This window comes from Haliaeetus albicilla, chromosome 5 (assembly GCF_947461875.1).
Source record: "Haliaeetus albicilla chromosome 5, bHalAlb1.1, whole genome shotgun sequence".
NCBI classification, from domain to species: Eukaryota; Metazoa; Chordata; class Aves; order Accipitriformes; family Accipitridae; genus Haliaeetus; species Haliaeetus albicilla.
This window is the reverse complement of record NC_091487.1, coordinates 1,640,041-1,646,894: the sequence shown is the minus strand read 5'-3', so window position 1 is coordinate 1,646,894 and position 6,854 is coordinate 1,640,041.

The window sequence follows — 6,854 nt, the reverse complement described above, 5'->3', positions numbered from 1 at the left end:
ACCTTACTTATGCAAAATGTTACAAAGGTCAAAGAAACTGTCATTTCTTACACACCATTCAAATGTATCTTTGTAAAACAAATTATGAAGTAGCTCCTTTTGGTGTTTAAAATAAGTATCTTGATAATGTTTGAATAACAGCACTAATTTGGTTTTAAACTTTTTTAAAATATGCTTAGCCAAATTAGCATGTTAGCAGCTTAATACTGTAGCTGAAGGCATTTAGCTCATTAATGGGATGTCAACACACCAAAGAAAACTGGATCAGAGTCCATACTGAATACCTTTCTATCACAGCAACGAATAGGCCTTGGAAATTTTAATTAGCATACTTAACAAAAGCAATTTTAGACTTTAAGTGGTTTTGCTTCATCTGTAAGCAGTTACAAATTGCCACACTATCAAGTATGCCCCTCCTGAGTCTGCTCCTAAGCCACTAAAACCTAGAGCTCTCAAGAGTTTAGCAGGTGTTGAATCGCAGCACATACATCTTCACAGTTCAGTAAACATTCCCTTGTTCCTACTTACTTCTCCCTTCTGTCTTCCCTGTCTGGTTCTCAGTGTCACCTGAGCTAAAATCCACATGTCCTCCAGGAACTCTTTGCTGTCTGCAGCAGTCATCTGTTGGCACCTCACCAGTTCTGCCCTTGGTCCTCATTGACCTCTGTGCAACACTGGTCTCATTCAGAAACCCAAATTCAGCTGCCATTTCTGCGTTGCTTGCTTGCAGATCAGACAGTAGATGGGTATCTACCTAATACTAGGACAAATGGATCAGAGGTGAGTCTTTTCCCCCCATCTGGTCACTATTCTTTTCCCTCCAAACTTGAGTTTCTCCATCAACTGTGACTGACACGAGCCAATGAAACTAAAAGTCTCTGGCCAGGAGTATGGGTGAGTGAGGGATGGAACAGCAACATGGTTGTAGGGACACTGCACACCAGCACATCTTGTTTCCTTATGAAACCAGCCAAAAACCTTTACATCTAGACCATGGGGAAGCTGAAGGCACTGTTCACCACCCTGACCAATGCTGCCTCATTGCTTTCCTCAATTCCATCCAATCCGCCTACTGTATTCTGCCTTATACATGGCTTACATACCTCTAGAGCACTTTTGTACAGTGCCTGACACAAGCAGTCCCGACCTATTACTGTATGTTATAAACAGATTATAAACAGAATTACAAAAATAAAACAAGTGTGCTCTAGTATTTGTGAGGAGGCATTCTTTCCTAACCCTGGTTTGCTGAGCGGATGTCCTGAAACAAGAGTATTTACAGGTTTTATAGCTCTTTAGCTTATCTGTCATGTAATCTCAACCATCCTGAGTACTCCTCTAGAGGTCACATTTGTTCCTCTATCAGTATTCCTGTGATGATTCACCAGAGAAAACTAGCCAAGTGATACACACCCCGCAAGTAACACCAAGTACAACAACTGGTAAAAGCAATTTCAAAGCTAAGGCAGAAACATGTTTCTTATCTCAGTGTGACCCTGCCATCAAATCAGTCTGTGCTATTGCTTGGCTCTGAGATTCGTGAAATGGTATTCCTGTTGGAGCAAGTCAAGGGCAGTAACATGGCTGTAAATGCTCCAGCCAAGGCAGGCTCCCCGTTGGGTACATGTAGGGAGGAACTCACTTCGTCTAACTTCAGCCATCTGCAGCACAGGCTTTTGCAGCTGCACTGATCATCTCTACATAGGCAGTGGAAAGAAACAGGCATTCAGACATCTACTTTCTACATGGCTTCACAGGCTACTTTGATTGCCTCTCTTTCGACTATAGAGGAAATCTAGGGAAATAGACTCAGTGGGTGTCTCAGTGACAACTTCTACCTGCAGGGACAGCCAGAGCCTTAGAAAACTCATGCCCTTAGGAGACAAAAGATACAGGTGAACAAAAAAGGGGGAAGAGAAAAGGAAGAGGGAGGAACCCCCTTTAATGTGAGCGGTGTAGGCTTGCACTTGCAGTGGGAAAGGGAACAAAGGTTTGTAAAAGGAAGTGTTGATGGGAAAGGTGTGAAAGGGTGAAACACTGAAGCAATCCAAACAGAAATTATCAATCAATGAAGAAATATGCTATGGCCATCGTACCAAACACAGAAATATAACCCTGATACCACAGTGAAAACTGCTGTATTACAAGTTGGTGGGCAAGACAGGGAAGTATAGGCGCATTCCATGCACCATGAGCTCCCTCCGGCCTCTAAAAAATAAAAGCAGGAATTAGGATGGGAAAAGGGTAGAGAACAGAGCTGAAAGGCACTGAGAAGAGGGGCAAGGTTTGTATCATTAGAGAACATACAGATATAGCTCTCTGACCTTTGGTATGCACTATGGTGGGACCACCCAGAGACACAGAGCTCCTCTTCCATCTTCCCTTTTGCATGCCCCACTCCCACACCCCCCATCACTTTCTTCCTGCTCTTTCAGCTTTTCTCTTTATCCTGAGCCCAGCTGCACTATGCAGCATTAACAGAACACAGCAAGAGAGCACAATCACCTCTGGTCAGCCTGGGATTTCTTGTGCTAGAGAAGAAGCTAACCACAGAAGCTAGGCATCATTTCACAAATCAGGGAAATGAGACAGTCTCAAGCACCAGCTGTCATGGCTGGTATCTGCAGGCCCAGAGCATTCAGCTCTGTTGCCCTGCTTCCTGACAGTGTCATCAGAAAGCTGTAATTCTTTTTATCCTCTCTTTTTATTCCTTCGTAAATGCTTGTTTCATCACAGCCCTGAAAGGTAATTATCACTGGAAACTTAGAATTAAACAGAATCAACCCCATCTTCCCTGCTAAGAGTTAGTTTAATAGAGGAAATGGCTTCTACAAATATCCTTGCTCAGAGGAATGAGGATTAATTTGGTATGTCTGAAAACTAACTGCATTTCTGTTCCAATCTGTTTGCAAGCTACTCTGTCTGGTCCAGTCCTTTCTCTTTTCTGTCTCTCAGCTGCATCCCAGCTCTTCTCCACTTTTTCAGGTCTTCGCTCTAGTGACAAAGAAGGACAACATGTCAAAATCCTGAGACTGTGAGTCTGATGCATAACATGTGGATGTATAAGACAAAGTGCTCAGTGTGCCACTTAGCCACTCCTCAGTGCCTGCTCTTTGCCTCTTTCCTTTCTGCTCAGCATTGTGTTTTTTGCTCCTGGTCAGCCCACTGACCTTGTACCAGTCCTTCTGGCTCTCTGTCTTGGCATTTACCTTAAATCAGAGGTTCTTCAATCTCCTGACATTCAACCCCAGGCTCTGGATCATACTTCTGCCTTTGATTCAACATGCCTTTGGCTCCTCCAGCTTCTTCCTGCTCAGACCCCAGGTCCTAATTTTGCCCTTGGCTACCTTTGGCCTCTGGTTTCAAACCCCTTCCTGCTCAGCCCCTAATCTTTGATCCCAACTGCCCACAGCTTGGCTGGGATTCCCCATCAGGCCCCACACTTCCTCCCCAGGGTTGCAGGGTATCTCACTGGCTTTATGGAACCAGTAAACCAACCCCAGCCTGTCCTGCATGATGTCTTCCAGGAAAGCATGGCTCTGTTCTGTTTCCGGTTTTCTTCTGAGCTTCCCAAAAAGGATAACAAATACACCACCAAATGACAGGGAAACAGTAGAGAAACTTTAAAAAAAATGAGCAGGGGGTATTAAGAGACTTTCATTAAAGAGCAGATTGCTCAGTGAAATAACAATGAAAAAGATGTGAATGATTACTAAGGGAGATGGACCTGGCACTGCAATAGGTGATATTGATATGCCAAGCACAAGAATAAACAGGAAAAAAAATAAAAGCCCTAGAGAAAAGTACAAGGCACATGGCTCTGAGCACCACTGCTAAATCAGCAGAAGAAGAGTTCACAGAAATCCAGTCAGCAAGGCCAGAAGCAGGAAGAGCAGGCCAGAATGTCAAACAGTACGTGAAACAGCCAGCATGAAGATGGAATGTAATAAACACGTCCAATCGCAACGTGAAATACAGGTAAGCAATGACAGAAATGATTGGCTACTCCTAAAGAGGAAAAAAATGCTCTGAAATGCTTAAAACAAGGAATCCGGCAACAGCAGCTGGGGCATAAGGGTAAGCGAGCTGTACAAGGCATGTATCACACCAACCCATAGTCTAACCCATTACAATTACGCAGACTTAAAGAAAGGTCTTGGGATAACTTTAGCAGCAAACTAATTCTTGTGCAGTCCAAGAGCATTCCTCAGAGCTCCTGACAATTTCCCCTTGTCTGAAGGAGCTTGACCTGTTCCAGATTCTTCATCCATCCTGGCCTCTCTTCAAGCTCCCCATGGTAGATAATTCTATGCCATCTTCACTCACCTATGGGTTTCTCTCATGTGTGCCAGAAGACCTAGATTTATTTCATGTATTACTTAGCTAACCAAATTGTATTGCTTCCACACATCTTTCCTCCAGAAGTCAATTCTAATGGTCAAAGACAGGGATGCAAAATGACACCCACACCTCCTAGGCCAGATCCTCTCTTACAAGAGTGGTACAATCATCAAAACAACAAAACAAACTTCAGAAGACTGAGACCTTTGCTAACAGCACAGTGAGACAGATTCCCAATCGGCACTAATTAATATCACCTTCTCAGCTTATGTTGACATTCTTTCCAGCACCTCCAGAACTAGACCGGTAGCTTTAAATCTGGTTGTTGATTTTGAAAAAAGAGCAAAGCACCACTTCAGTCAGCTAGTCCAACAGCTCCATCCATCTTTCCTTAAGGGTGCAGAACAGAAGCACATTTCTGAAAGTCTTTTTTTTTTTTAATGTAAATGCAAATGGTCTGACATTATGGTCAAAAGATCACAAATATTGCCAGTATTCCATCTAGAAAGTCTTCTGAGAAGGCAACATAAAGCCAGACCCACTTCTTTCTTCTCTTGTTATTATTTTATCATGTGCACCTACTGCAGAATATTCTAAAGAACAACATGTTAGCACACTGGTTAATGCAGTCTACGTCATTCAAGCTTTCAGTCCATTATTTGCGTGAATATCTCTTCAATCATGAATAAAGCTTGAATAAAGGGCAAATCTTTCACAGCAAAACAAATCAGTTTCACCAACACATTTACACTCCGACCAAAATTACTAAATAAACATGAACAAGATGAATGTAAAAGAATTCACTGTTAATAAAATGAAAGCAAAATTCATGCACCAAATAATAAATTCCATATATCCACTACTGAATAGTACTGTCTGCAAAGTTGTCTTATGGTGTCTGCCTAGTGATTTACAGCTGTCAAAATCTCACATCAAGTTTCACTTATCATAAGGCTACACACTGCTCTCAAATGACTGCAACTGCTCTATTAAAATGGTGTTCATATAGTAATCTTGCTTGCTATTTCATATGAAACAGAAGAAATGCGAAAACAGACACATGGTGACATGCTCCAGCCAGACAACACACTGGTAACAAACAGAACAAGGTTGGCTTCCAGTGTGGTCTCTATTTGTCAAAAGACTTTGTTTCATAAAAAGCCTGACAGGCATTCCAACCACAGAGGGGAGGCCTGAAGAACCATCGTGAAAAGCATTGGCAAGAGAGTATTCAGAGCCTAATGGGAAACTTAATGGCATCAAACCCTCACAGTGTTACTGATCCTGATGCAAAGCCACTACCTTTTCCGGCACTTGTCTATCTCAGATCTGACTTCGCAGAACAACATTCAAGTCCTATTTCAAAGTAAATCGGTCACTTAGAATGACATTTTCCAAAGAAATATACAGGCCAAAGAAAGTTATTTCAAAAGATTCTCCTCACATCGGCTCCTCTTCTCACTGTTTTAATTTTAGAGTCAGGCAAAATTTGACATGGCCATACACACTTTAACTGAAATCATGAGTAATTACATTTAGGAGGAACACTGATGGACTGTCATACAGCCTTGACTTAGTATTCATTATGGAGGCTGTGACATTATCAATGTGAGATCACATTTCTAGATTCCTTTGCTCAGAAGCTGTTTTCAGGAGTCAGCATAGCATGGAGTGGAACCACTACACATGTAAACTGCATTTACTATCCATAAAGTCCATTAGAAGAATGAGCCATTGCAAAATATAACAATGAGAAAGAAACAGTAAGAAATAAGGGGTTACAGGAAACTCTGAATTTTAATGGTGGAATATTTTTTATGAGTGAGAAAAGAACTAGAAAAGCAGTAGAGAGCTGACCAGGACTGTGGAGGAAGATACATCAAGTTTTGTTTAGAGCAAAACCACATGGAGGACTTAGAACAAACATTAAGAAATGGTATAGCTGAATTTTGGTGGTGGGGAGGGGACAGACAGGAATAGGAAAATTTCCAAATAACAAAAGGTTCCTTCACAGAACATGAAGCTTAAGCCAAGAACTCTCCTGCATGCACAGCTTTACAGAGGCTTACTACACTGAGTATGCAGATGCACGCACAAGTTACTCCAGGGTAAGCACAACTGAATTTACAGGCAGAAGCTGCTCCACAGAACTGACTCTGCACATCCTGACCCCACTCCCTTGACACAAAAGGAACTGTAATTTTTCCACTGGATATGAACATGGGTTTGGGAAGCAAATTGTTCACAGTGATTTGATGGGCCAGTTTTTAAAAAAATGCTAGCACCTGCTCATAAATCCAGTGCTTTTCCAAACAAACAACATCCAGATCTCTCAAATGTAATAAGTATTGTACTCCTGGCTAAGAAAAATCTCAAAGGTACATTGGAAATCACAGATCAAAAACTTCATTTATGCATAAACTATTTCTCATTTGTGAAAATCACCAAGCTTATTTTGATAAGGAATGTGCATTATGACCTCTGCAACAAAATCATGCCTTAGTCATATATCA